The sequence below is a fragment of the Aythya marila genome, assembly GCF_965140915.1.
Source record: "Aythya marila genome assembly, chromosome: 9".
Lineage (NCBI taxonomy): Eukaryota > Metazoa > Chordata > Aves > Anseriformes > Anatidae > Aythya > Aythya marila.
In genome coordinates this window covers 1,369,861-1,384,763 of record NC_139050.1, presented here as the reverse complement: position 1 = coordinate 1,384,763, position 14,903 = coordinate 1,369,861, and positions in this window count along the sequence as shown.

The following is a 14,903-nucleotide window of genomic DNA, read 5'->3' as shown; positions in this document are numbered from 1 at the left end:
ATGTTTTATTTCTCTACTGATAGGCATTTTGATACGTTTTTGTTTTCTAGTGGAGAATATTACTGAAAGCCTCAGATCTGTAGTAAGTAGCATAATCAGTCTGTGATAATTACATCAATGCTGGTGAGGCCAATCCAAAGGTTTGGATTGAGGCCAAAAGGAGGAACAAAAGTTATTTGATGTATATGTTAAGGAATATGCACCACCAGGTTATTATAAAATCTTCTGATATTGCAAATATTTGTGTGTACTCATACTTTACAAGTATGAGTAATTCATCGATGGTAATGAACCTACTTGTGTCCATTTCAGATTGTGTTTGCTTATCCAGGAGTGAAAGTTTATTACTTCGGTCACAGTACAGTTCCTCAAAAAGAATGTTTTAACCTGCTTTTCATATTTCAGTACAGTGATCCTTGCATAAGTCCTTTATGAGAAGACTTATGTCTTTAAACAGAAGGTAATTGTGTCCCCTCCTTTTGATGGACACAAGTTTTACTACCATATTTTAAACCTTCTGTTAGTGGTTTTTTAAGCAAAGTAGATAGAGATGCTCAATAAAGAAAAATACTGTGCTTTAACAATGGTTTTAAAGGAGATCACTCTACATGATGTGTGAAAACTTGAAGGAGAGAGAGAGTGTAGGCAAAGAAGAAAGTAATAATCTTTACTATTTAATCCTATTTTTTTTTAATATGTTGTTAAAGATTAAAATGTTTGCAGAAAAGATTAACCACCACCAAAGCTTCAGTAGATGAAGCTAATGTTTAAGACTATCATTTGAATACTTTTTTTTTTTTTTTTTAAGTATAGCTCTGTCAGCTAAATATAGTTCAGATTTTTACATTTTTATAGACCATGTGAGTTCCCTGCAGGCACATTTTCTCTTTTCAGTGATTTATATAGTTTGAATTATAGGGGATGATAAGCATTTGCTGTTCAGTAGTGTAGTTAATGCTCAGCCCCCTGGGTAACAAAGCAGTGAAGCATTTACTACTCAGTGGTAGTTCTGCAACAATCAGCAGCAGTGTGACTCTATCACAGTAAATTTACATCGGTACACTTCATCCTCAGGGAGCTGAACATCCACTCAGTGAAAACAACTGGAACAGACATTTTCCAGTTATTTTGGATGACACAACTGGAAAAGTTTACTGTTGTAAGTGAATCAGAAACAGAAATCACAGATGGTACAACATGAAAATTATCAAGATCTTATTTCTCTCCTTTTTTTTTTTTTTTCTCTAGCATTAAAAAAATAAATAAATGCTCAGACTGGAAAGTTTTTGGAAAGTTGAAAGTTGCAAAACATGCAGCATTGGCAGACCCACTGCAGTTCTGGTGCAGATGCCAAAGGCTCTGGGCCCTTCACTCTGGGCCCTTCACTTAGAAGGAACCTCCTCTCAGGTACTTGTTTTATAATGCTTCTGTTCCTGTGACTGTGATGAGAAAATACCAGGGGTTGCCTGAGTGAAGCAATAATAGCACTTCTCTAGCAAGATATTTTTCTTCAGTAGGCAAGAAAACATTTTATAAAGGAAGCCAGTATCATCTCCTTTTAAAAAATGGGGAAACTTGAAGCAAAAAGAGGTTCCAGAAATTGGCCACAGTCCTTCAGGAAGACTGTGACAGAGTAAAAATACATCTGAGGTTCCCTGAGTGTCTGCTTAATGTTTTGACCACTGCAGTCAATGCAGCCCTCTCTCTCTAAAATGCATCTGGAAGCCTCAGGCTGCAGTACAGCCTGCAGTTAGAATAAGGACTGACAAAGTACATTCTTCTCCTGTAAGATATGAAAGATGAGGCAAAGGAATCTGCAGCAGGCAAGATGAGCTTCAGACTAGAAAACAGCAAGAAAGTGCAAAGCAGGATTTTTATAAGTACTCCATCACCAAGGATGCCACTGTGATTGTGAGAAAAGAACCGAAGAGGTGTAACCCTCGGTAGCGAACCGAAGGTGTAACCCTCGGTAGTGAATCCACGGCAGTGAACCGAAGAGGTGTAACCCTGCTTTGGTGACAGGGAGTCCGTAGGTAATGACCATTAAACCTAAACTGCATTTTTAATCCTGACTTGGTCATACAGTAGAGAGACAGTAAATATAAATGTAGGCACCTCAGTGCAATTCTTGGGGCAAGCAGATCTCTGTGGCTGTACATTTGGTTTTACAGCACCAGAGTGCCTGACAGGTTGTCTGCAAGAAGGCTTCATCTGAGAGGCAAGTCAAGTTTCCTGAAGACACTTTGTGCTTGCCTGCCTGCCACAGTACTGAAACAGCATAAGGACATCGTGAAGAGCCTCAGTAAAGCCAACATTGACAAGCAGGCAGAGAAGACTGAGGGGGGGAAAAAAAAAAAAAAAAAAAAAAAAAAAAAAAGCATGATTTGTGTTAAAGTTGTGGATACAGAGCTGCTGACATGTCTTGTCAGTGATAAGAATGTAACCCTAACCTTTAGTTGTTAACAATTAAAAAGCAGCTTGATGTCATTGGAATTGGAATTGTTTTGGATTTAGCAAAAAATAATTAAGATTCACAAAACTTTCAAAGGGTAGGAATATGATAAATAATGGGGGGAATAATTATAAAAAGAAGAAATGGATAGGCTGAAAATTGTGAGAAAATCCCAGAAGAGCAGTTCCAGTCAGTGCTGTGGTGGGCATGCATCTGCTCGTTGCCATGAGTACACATGAGCAACAACACCCAGCCTGCATCCGACCTTAAAGCCTATGGACACTCAGATAATAATGCGAACAGGACCATCACTTACAAGGAGCCTGAAATAACCTATAGAAATGGCAGAGATAAACCTCACATGGTAAAAACACCTGGCCTCCTCGGTCACTCTGGTCCAGAAAATCAAAATTACATTCCAGTCCTAGAAGGAACTCTAAGTTTAAAACAGTGAAATGGAAGGGGAAAAAATAAATAAATAAATAAATAAAATTGAAAAGATAAATGAAAACGTCACACTTCCTTCTAAGAGAAGATGAAGGAGCACTAAACTAATAGCAAACCAACTTACTATGAGGCAGAATAATATTCTCAGCAGCTTCAGGGTTCATGTAACTGACCTAAAGCTCAAAGACAGGTCTCTTGGGAAGAACGATGGCAATATCTGAATAATTTCAGTAGTGATATCAGAAGGAAATTGAGAATAATGAAGGATTTATTATGTCAAGGTTCAGAATACATGGTCTCATAAATAAGAGAGGAGCAACTATGGAAGGAAGATATGGTATTCATGTAAGTCTTGGTGCAGATGTATGTAGTACAAAGAATATGTATGGCTTTACATCTGATAAAGCATTTACCTGTGCTATTACCTCAATCCTCTTTCCTGTATTACGGTATGCCTAAGGCAATCAGAGTGAGCTGAGGCATAATGTGGAGTTACACAATGCAAATAAAGGTGATGATGTAGCACAGAGCATCTATTAGAAGTGACAGTGTGTATGATTGAAAGAATGAATATCCTCAACTGAAAGGAAAAAAATATTTCTGAAAACTTTGTGCAACTGAAAGAGAAATCGTTGATTCAATCAGAATGACGCTATACCAGATCACTTTTATAAGCTCTTTCCAGAGCAAAATCACAATGGAAACAATTGTGGATAACGTGCAGCAAAATACATTCCAGGGAATAATCCCATGCTGACAGAGATTGAACAAAACAGTTTAATAAGACTTCCATCCCTAATTTCTCTCTGCCTATGATTCTTTAAGATAAAGCCACATAATTTGATGTTGTTTACAGCTTTGGAAATATCCAATACCTTCTGATTTACAGCTTGGCCTGCACATAACAAAGTCCAGGTTGCTTGAGGAAGAAAGACACCCTAATCATAACAGCAAGTTTCAGATATTACATTGTCAACTCCAGACCTTCATTCCTATTTATTTATTTGTTTGCTTGTTTACTTACTAAATCTCTGAAATTAAATATACTGATAGGAAATATCAGCAGTGGCCAGCCTCCCCTGCAGCCTTTAGTAAATCCTCATATTGAGAAAGTGTAGAACAGCAAAAGTGATATGAAAATATGAGGCAAGATATGGAGTGAAAAGGGTTTGATTTTTTTTTCCATATCCAACTCACCTCTGCTTTGTATGTTTTCTCAAAATCCTTTAGGGTTTTTGGAAATAATCTAATGTGTCCTTCCTTTTTGATTCACAATTTACTATGCACTGTTAACTCCATTCCCAACATTTACATGAAAAGAGAAAAATCTTCATTTCTTAACTGTGTTGTGAAGGGGTGGTATCACAGCTTTGAATGGGCTGCATGTACATTTCAGGTAGCTAGCAAGGACTGCAGAAACTGTCCTTTGATGGACAATGTGTAACTTTTGCAGGTCTGTAGTATTTCACATGATGTGGATTGACAGAAATCAATCCTTTTGTTTGGAGCACCTCTGACTTACTCATCTGTAGTGGGAATCATTGGCAAGCTAAATTTTTGAGAAAAAGTTCAATGACTGAAGTCCCCAGCTTGGAACTAGCTGTTATGGAAGCATGTTTGGTCCTATCTCATCTACCTGTAGACATATACATCTTAAAATGAGAAGAATCATCTTCTGAAAGTATTGCTCTCGCTGGTGACTAGTCTAGCCTTGGAGAATGGACACACACAGGCACTTCCATACACCAGTTTATCCATGTATCTGTCAAAAGAGGAATGTCTTCAGATGACTGCAGAGCAGAGCTACAGGCTGGGAGAGGAATGGTTGGAGAGCTGCCAGGCAGAGAAGGACCTGGGAGTGATGGTGGATAATCAGCTGAATATGAGCCAGCAGTGTGCTCAGGTGGCCAAGAAGGCCAACAGCATCCTGGCTTGCATAATAAACAGTGTGACCAGCAGGGCTAGGGAGGTGATCGTCCCCCTGTACTCAGCTCTGGTGAGGCCGCACCTCGAGTACTGTGTTCAGTTTTGGGCCCCTCGCTACAAGAAGGACATCGAGGTGCTTGAGCGGGTGCAGAGAAGGGCGACGAAGCTGGTGAGGGGCCGGGAGAACAAGTCCTACAAGGAGCAGCTGAGGGAGCTGGGCTTGTTCAGCCTGGAGAAGAGGAGGCTCAGGGGTGACCTTATTGCTCTCTATAGGTACCTCAAGGGAGGCTGTAGCGAGGTGGGGGTTGGTCTGTTCTCTCACGTGCCTGGTGACAGGACGAGGGGGAATGGGCTTAAGTTGAGCCAGGGGAGTTTTAGGTTAGATGTTAGGAAGAACTTCTTTACTGAAAGGGTTGTGAGGCATTGGAACAGGCTGCCCAGGGAAGTGGTGGAGTCACCATCCCTGGAAGTCTTCAAAAGACGTTTAGATGTAGAGCTTAGGGATATGGTTTAGTGGGGACTGCTAGCGTTAGGTCAGAGGTTGGACTCGATGATCTTGAGGTCTCTTCCAACCTAGAAATTCTGTGATTCTGTGACTGAGAGTAAAACTTATCCATCACATTTCAGTAGGTGAAGTCAGATGAGATGAATTTCAGCCAACAACTGGAAGAATTCCAAATTTTTCCTGGGTGGAAAAAAAAAAAAAAAAAATATGGGAAGGCTGAAGTCTGTAACAAAGTTGTGCTAGGCTGCAAGGTTTCAACAGCTGGTTCTCTTAACAGTGCAAGCATGAGAAAAAACATAAAACTTGTAGAAACACTTATAAAAAGCTTTCAAAGATATGTTCATACATGCAAGAATATTTGGGGAAGATGGTTTTCAACAAGAAGTTGACAGATGACACTACTGACTGTTTTGTTAAAGAGCAGCACAGTTGAAGCAATTCATGTGCAATATTAGTTGGTGAATTAGAGATAGAGTTAGCTGTGATTATAACTATGTCAAACCAAAAGCACCAAGACAAATTACCTGTCCTGCCCCACTGTCAAAAAAATAAAAATAATAAATAAATTAAAAAAAAAATGTACAAAATGGTACATTGAAAACTACACTTTCCAAATGATAGTATTAATGAGCAAAAGGACTTGAATAATATATCATAAAAAATTAGTACCTAAAATTTTCAACAGATATACAGGAGAGAGGTGAGGGAAGGAGGAAGAATAAGAAAGCAAAGAATAGATATTTTTTTTGTAATAATTCCCAAAATAATGTAATTTTCTATTTTTAGTAAGATTTGAAATAGTATGGGGACTGATTATGAATCAGTAAATTATAACTGATTAAAAATAATTTTTCATTCCAGATGCAATATCAGATTTTTGCAGACCTCATTTGAATAGCTGAAAGGTTATTTTTTTTCTATTTGAGGCATGATTTTATTACCTGTGATGTACCAGTATGTTTTTTTCACTGTGAATGTGTAAAACTCTGCATGGTATTGTTGGTTCCTCATGGAGTGAATGTGCAAAAGATAAATGACTGGAAGTGTAAGCCAGTTCTATTTCTTCTATCTGTAAAAGCTTTCTAGGTCTTAGTTATCCATTTGAAGCTGGATCAGGATAATTAAACATATCTGTTATAGGCATATTCCCATGAAATACAGAACACCCAAACTCTGCTCTAACAAAGCAATGAACAATTTATTTTAAGACTGTTTAAATCTGGAACTTCCATAAACATCATCATTGTGGGGGCTGTAGTGCTTGCCCAAACCCACATCCCAGAGGTGTGTATGCAATTGTGTAGAAAGTCCATATTGTGGGGTTTGGATCAACCTGAAGGAAACTTCATTGAAGGACTAAATACATGTATATAGTCAAGAAATAAAGCCTGTTTATCCAGCCACTTAACACCATTGATTGAAATCTTGGTATAGGCAGGATTTAAACTGAAGTTTACCAAATAGATTGCATGTTGACTCCTGATGCCAGAAATGTGTTTACAATAACTGTGATACAATCAGAAACAGGAATAGGGATTTTACCTTAAGGTGCATTTGAAAAGGTTTTTAGAACCGTTTTTATTGCTAAACCTATTCCAGTGATACATAAACCTTAAACCTAGTCCTACTAGAGAAGTCACGTACTGACCTAAGCTGGTGAATCTCCACCTAGCCTCAGCAGAAGGGGTTTAATGGGAATAAGAACCGGATGGTTTTTACCTTTGTTTGATGTTCCAGTTTAGAACACCCAGAAAAGAAGTGCTCGAGCAGCTGAATTAGTAGTAGAAAAAACAGCATACTAGCATTTACACTCGGCTGTAATATGGGTAGAATATGTCACTACCATGTGGAATACTACAGGCTCCAGAGGTCTTTGGTGCCTGAATGGAAAAAGTGTCTGGTTATAAATGATTCTATCAATGGCTTGGGTAAGGATCAATAATATTTATTGAAAGAATACTACTTTATATGTGTGATGTTTATGTTATATATGAGGTCATTTTCGTGTATAGTGAAGAAGGTTGATGATTTGTACTACCTTTTTCTATAACAGCAGATCAGGATTTGAAGCCAAGTCTCAGAATCAAGTGCAACTTCAACTGTAAGGTAACAAATGAAAAAGAGAATTGATTTTTACTTAGAAAGTACATCTTTACCTTGATCACAATGCAGTGATCCAACTGTGCTGCAGACTTGGCTTTGTTCAAGGTAATTTGATATTGATTAGCCTTCAGCTATAATGTTATAACAATGAAACTCATCAAATGTAATTCTAAACAGATATTGTTTTCAGGCAAATTCTATACCTGAGAAATCATTGTATCACAGAGAAAGTGGACTGACAAAAGCATAGCTATTACACTTAGTTTCTTTTTCTCCCTTCTGATGTGTTTGTATTGAGTTTTGTTTGTAACATTTGAAAATACCTGAGAAATGTGTGGTTCAGATGTTCTGTGAACGTGCTTTTTGCTTTTCAATCTGCTTAAATGTACTACTAATGTAAACAAAGAACTCAAAATGGACTTTTCAGAAAGAGGTAGCACCCTAAGTGTTTCTTTACTCCAAACTATCTCTGAGGTTCAGCTAATTGTCTAAATCCGGTGGAGACTTTTCCCACTTTAATGCTAATAGTGTTTAGACCCTGCCAAAATTCATAGTTATAAATGAGACATACTCAGCTGGCTTCTTATAACTGTTAACATGCTGGCAACTGTCTATTTCCAGTGCAGCAATATGTTTTTCCTGTAGCTTAACAATCCTTTTCCTGTAGCTTAACGAAATAGTATTTGCAGTTGATCAACCCAGTGGCCACGTAAGCTGATATATACACTTCTATACATTATGCTGTTACTTCTGCTGTGAGAGTAAGATTTTAAGTTGTATTGACATCTAGAAAAATTATCATATCTTTGACCAGATATAATTTGCATTGGGTTGCTACAGCCAGCCACATTTTGAAAGGTGTTTTACTTACTGAAAGGTTATGATTGTCATATCTAGAGTCTTTTTCTGCATCTTCAACATCTTAATTTTAAGACTTATTTTTCTTGAAAAGTAAAATGTATTTGGTTCTGTTTTTTAACTTAGGAATTGATGTTTTCAATAGTTATGCAATTAAAACTTGGTTAGCATTTTACCTTAATACTGAAATGAATTTAGAATGATAAGCTTCATTCTCGTGTTCAATATGTAAGTAGAAGCAATCAGTGTGATTGCTTAAAATAGTCCATTTTCCATTTTTCAGTGAGAGTAACATTCAGAATTCATCAAGACTATGGACATATGTTATTCAGCCAAGTAATCACCATAGTCTTTTCAAAAAGTTGAAGGCATTAAATCTTAACATATTGTATTAGATTCTCACTAACACAGTCTTGGGCAAGATTTTTATACAAAGAATTTAAAACATGTTAATGAGTAAGTCCAAGTGTAAACTCATTAGCTTAAGACTGCATAGCAGAACATGAAAACAATGGTGTTTTTTTCCCTTAGGATGACAACTTCACAATTATAAACAGAGCATGGGAAGATATGCTTACGAGGCACTTCTTTCAGATGAGCTAATTAAGAATGTGCTTTTTATTTGTGCGTGTACCCAAGTGAATAGCACTATTGAGGTGGAAGGGACCAGATAATTTTTAAGTACCATTCACAGTTTGTTCAAGTGGTTAAGTTTCAAGACTGTGGTTCAAACTCAAGACTATGGTTCAAACTCTGTGTGGACACATTTCATTCAGTATAATTTGAGAAGATAAAAATGCAAACAGCTTTTGAAGGAATGCAGATGTCCTCTTTAATTAAAAAAAAAAAAAAAAAAAAAAAAAAAAAAAAAAAAAAAAAAAGAGAGAGAGAGAGAATCTGAATTAGAAAAAATAGAAACCATACCAGATGCAGTTAAATCTTTAATGAAAGATTTAGAATGCAGGGCATTCAGAATATTCTTGTCCACTATTCAAGAACATTTTTTCTGTGCTACATTTACACTTGCAGCATCATGTCTTTTGTTATTAAATAGCCATGTACTGGTTACGTTTGTACTTTATTTTATCTTGTTGCTTTGCTACCTGACCAAAAAAAAAAAAAAAAAAAAAAAAAAGGTTGATATCACTAAAGCAGTAATCTCAGGTGATGTTCAGGAGCTGAAAATATACCAATACAAATATTTCTATTTGAGAATAATGCTTTTTATGCTATCTTCTGAGCAATAATATTAACAATAATGTAATATAACTGCATACCTAGCCCTAAGCATACAAAATTTCACAGTGGACTTTTTCTTTGTAAAATTGAGGGTGAAACTGCCACTGTTGCAGGGCAAGTGCAACAATGTAGAACAAATGTTCCCTTACTTCCTTTATGGACTGGGTAAGAATCAAGCAAGAATCTGTAATTAGGCAGACACCAGTGGCTAGAATATATTGTATGTTTTACAAAGAGATAGAAATCAAAGCACTTGATTGTTCTAGGGAATATGTCCAAAAATTGTACCATGACTAGTTGCATTGCTTACTATAGCAATGTTAATTTATTCAGTTTGTTTTATTACAAAGACACATGGCAGTCAGATATGGAGTGACTGCTCCCTAGCAAACGCCATTGAAATTAGCTGGTTTTCTGACTGGAGAAAAGAAAGATTTTTTTTTCTATTGGCAAAGAAAACATTTTGACTGGCTTAAAGGCTTAATATGCTCCCATGAACTTTTTATGACTTAATCATTAGAAACAAACTGCTTCATGATCTCTGTTATTTGATGCAAGTCTATTGCTTTTTTACAGTCCATCTTGATTCCAGGAAATAGAAATGTCTTTCTGGCAGACCAGCAAAAACACCCTTTTGCAGTTGTTTAGTAGCTCTAGAGTATACTTTACCTGAATGAGTCTCTTGAAATTTAAGCGAAGGAATTTGATTGATTTCCACTGATTTTCAGTTCTGAACTGATTTCCAGTTCTGAGACAAGCCGTTGTTGAACAATGTTGAACCTAATGAGACTTGTGCCCTGCTTATTGTCCTCCAGCGCATGGGTGAGTGTTTGTCTATATTCCCCTACTAGCTTTTGAACACATTGACTAATTGCTATAAATTGAAGTCTCACAGATATTCATGCAAGTAATTAGTATACTTGAAAATAAGCCAGGTAGAAGAGTGAAACAGTGTAATTTCTCAAAAGTAAAAAATCTGAATACTTTTATTATTAGGTATCAAATTGCCTCTTGTGAGGGAAGTTGGTACAAACACGATGCCGAGAGAAGGTTCGGTCAGACCTTTTATCTCTTAGGAACCTGGCCACAAGATATGTCACATCTGACACAAATAACAGTCAGGTAAATTCTCCAAATTCAATTCCCATGCAATTCTTCCAGAATCACAGCTACTTTTGGCTTTTGTTAACTTTTCAGGTAACAAGGATGTTTTTCTGGAGGTTTCTTGGATTCCAGCAAAATTCCATGAACACTCTTTAAAAACAGAAGTTTCTCATTCCTACTTAGTAAAAAATGGAAATGTATCTACTGGATATTGTCTCTTGCTGCCCTAAGAGACATAGCACAAGCCTAATAAAACAAAATGTGAGAAGGTGAAATGTAAATTGTAGTGCAATTAAATTCTTTGTCAATGAATAGCCAAGGAATTTTGCAAGAAATCACCCAGGATCATGAAAAGAGAATAAAAGGTATTATGGTGGTAAATTGCATATATGTACAAGAGGCACTATTTCAACTCCAGCGTTTGAGCTGTGCTCAAATTAAATGCCAGAAGTTAATCTCTACTCTTAAAATTTTAATCCAATTATTTGTTTGGCAAACTTCGAACATGTGTAGGTGTGGGTAGAAATACTGCAGATTTGTTAGGGCTTGACACCAAATTAAAAAGAAGCAATCTGGTCATCTACAATACCTGCCACATTCTGACTTCATCCTCTCTGAGGATAAAAAGTGGTAAAGGAAACTGATTAGTCACAATGGCAGGTGAGCCCAAAATAATGTTTTGTTTGTTTGTTTAAGGGAAAGAGAACTTGTTCTCAGCTGTGTATCTTTATACTGCACAGCAGAGTCCTGTTAAATATCTGAGGAAAAGGGCTCCTGGAAATGTGAAAGCTCTTCTCCTGTCCATTATTTATGTCACCAAGCTTAGACTTCTGTGGAAGATTTCTATCTGCAGTCTTGGTTTTATTCTGAAATTATAGCTCTGTCTCTCCTTTTTTCTCTATTCAGGGTTCATCTGGAGATATAAATTCTGTGACAAAGGGCAGATAAGGAGACAAAATAGATAATGACAAGATAAGAGAATATAGAAAAAGAAGTTATGCTGAAATCTTTCAGGAAACAAGCACCTACTTTCTAGAGATTTTATGTGACAACTAGAGCTACTAATGTTATTAATACATAAAGAGGTTGTAGAAGTATCACAAAGCATCTTTAAGAGCATAGGCTATACATTCTTTAAATACAAGAAGGACCATTGCATAGTGAGGGAACACAATAACAAATATTTTTCATTTTTCATGTAAACGTTGGGAAGGGAGTTAACAGTGCATAGTAAATCGTGAACCAAAAAGGAAAGAGACAATAGATTATTTCCAAAAACCCTAACAGATTTTGAGCAAAGATCTAAAGTAGAGGTGAGTTGGATATTGAAAAAAAAAAAAAAAAAAATCTAAGAAGTAAACAAGAGTTATAATAAGAAAAATTGTATTAAGAAAATTTGACTTGAAGACCTCTAAGGATGAAACCTGGTAAAAACTAGAATACCGTTATTTATTCAGTTTGTCAGTTACTCTGTTTGAGGTTATGGTAATGGCTGAGTGAAGAAGGGAGGCATTTTAGGCTTGCTCCAAGCAGTCCTTATTCTTCCTGAAGTTAAATAACAGACAAAAAAAAAAAAAATGTGTTTAGCAAAACATTTATTGAGATTAAAACAGTTTATGGTTATATAGATTTTACTTTAAGAGGTAAATACTTAAATAAAAAAAAAATCCTTTGAAATGGTTTACTTTTCAGTAAACATTCTTATCTGTGAATTTTATATGAATTCATGACCAGTTTGTACTATCTTGACACTTTATGTAACTATTTAGAGTTAAAAATGTATGAAATCATCCAGCTAAAAACTTCACATTTCAGAAGTGGATGAAGTTTTACTTTGAATGAATATGCACGTGCCTGTCAGTTTTAAGGAATATTCATTTTGTAAGGTGTCGTGGTTTAACCCGGCTGGCAGCTAAACACCACGCAGCCGTTCGCTCACCCTCCCCCCTCCCTCTCTGGGACGGGGGAGAGAAATGGAAAGTGAAGCCCGTGAGTTGAGATAAAGACAGTTTAATAAGACAGGAAAATAATAATAATAATAACAATAATAATAATAGTACAATGATGTTAATAGTACTACTAATAATAATGTGTACAAACAAGTGATGCACAATGCAATTGCTCACCACCCGCTGACTGATGCCCAGCCTAACCCCGAGCAGTCCGGCCCCCCCCCCCCCGGCTAGCCACCCCTATATATTGTTTAGCATGACGTCAGATGGTATGGAATACCCCTTTGGCTAGTTTGGGTCACCTGTCCTGGGTCTGTCCCCTCCCAGCTCTTACTGCACCCCCAGCCTGCCTGTTGGCAGGACAGAGCAAAAGGCTGAGGTGTCCTTGGCTTGGTATAAGCACTGCTCTGCAACAATTAAAACATCGGAGTGTTATCAGCACTCTTCTCATCCTAAGCCAAAACACAGCATTCCACCAGCTACTAGGAAGAAAATTAATTCTGTTCTAACTGAAACCAGGACATAAGGTTTGTTTTCTCTTCTGGCATATGTAATTTCTAAGTGCTGGAAATGTGCTAAGCAATGCACAAGGCAAGCGCTACCAACAGCTTTTGCCATTTAATGCACTTAGAGCTTCATTAATGAAAATATATGGTCATTAATAGACGTGCTACTAAAAATTATCTTAGCTCTGCTGTGAGGTTGGAGAGGAATAGTTTTGTTCTTCTGCTGTAAATTCTTTGATCTGTTTCTTCTATTAGCTGTTTGATGTTACATTATTTGAATTTCATTTCAGTAACAGCACATTAATTTGCTTTTGGATCTGTTTTTTGATTGTTTTGCAGATTGGAGAATTCACAACAATAATGGTCTCTACTTTTAGGATTTTTTTTTTCCTAAACAAAAATTATTTTATATCCCCTTTCTTCCAGCCAGGATGATTTACACTACTGTATGATGAGAGAAATCCTGCATCTTTGGTTGTATGTGGGGCCTAAGATAGAGCCTACCATAACCGATAAGGTACAAGGGGTTTGAACGATCTTCAGGACTTCTGGATGAACACAGCAGAGACCCAATGTCTGAAGTTTCTGAATCCCACTGTAAGGTAAACTTTTATTTATTTATTTATTTATGGGGGGGGGGGTGGACAATAAGATACGTAAACCTGACATGTGAAGAGTCTCATCTAATTAGGTAGAGCTGGAAAATCACATTAAAAAAAAACCTTTCTTTTCCTATTGAGATCATGAGGGAAAATCCACTAATCCACTAGAATTGGAATGGTTAGAATTTGCTTATCAAAATCTTTCAAGAGGAACATATATGTATAGCATTAACTATCAGAAATGATGATTCAAATTCCAGAAAGAAAGAAAGAAAAAAAACCTAACCTTTTAACTACTTCTGTAAATTCCAAATAGGGAAAAACAAATTATTTTTCCTTTATAGACAGTATCCAAAAACTACAAGGAGAGAAAAATTTATGTAGGAATAACAGCTAGAAAATAAATGAAATGTTCCTGTTTTAGTAAGGGGTACTATTACTTGATCCATGCATGGAAAAACACTATCATTTTTCATTGGAGGCTAACAATTTTGAAGCTAGTAGGTTCAGAAGATATTTCATGGTCTAGATTATTAAATTGTAGAAGGAGTAATCAAGAAGTTCAGCTAGTAGCATGCTTGATAAAATGAGAAATTTTTGTTTAGATTCCAGTTTATGGTTGTTTGCTTTATATTTTACCCTCAGGAAGAAACTTAATTCTACAGCTTTTCTAATGTTATATGAAGCACGCAATAAAGCATAAGGCAACTTTGCCTGGTTTATATTAGAACTTTTAATTAAATGTGTTTTTCATTTATTTTCAAGCTGAATTTTAAAACAAAAAGCAACAGTAGGAGGCTTTAACTGCACAATGTGCCTTTTGAGTTAGAAACAAAAGCTGTCATTGGCTTCTCTGGAGGAGGATCATGCCTTTCATTTATATGTAAGGTGTGACTGAATTTATAGAGTTTTTCTACATGAATTTGTGGTCTATTCACTTAAGCACTTCTCAGATACTAAAAAATTATCTCTACAAAATTATTGTCAGGAAAAAGACAATTTATTTGCATTTTATGTTTTTTAACAAGGTATGTCAGAAACAGCAGATATCTTTGTGGATCTTGAGTGGATCTGTGTTCTATGAATTGACACCTCCTGTACCCCGACCAAATGCCTATGCCACAAAACTGTTGTTCTGTATTGATGTGCTATCACTATTTATGCTATCAGAACATCCATTAGTAATCTGACAAGAGAAATACAAATAGA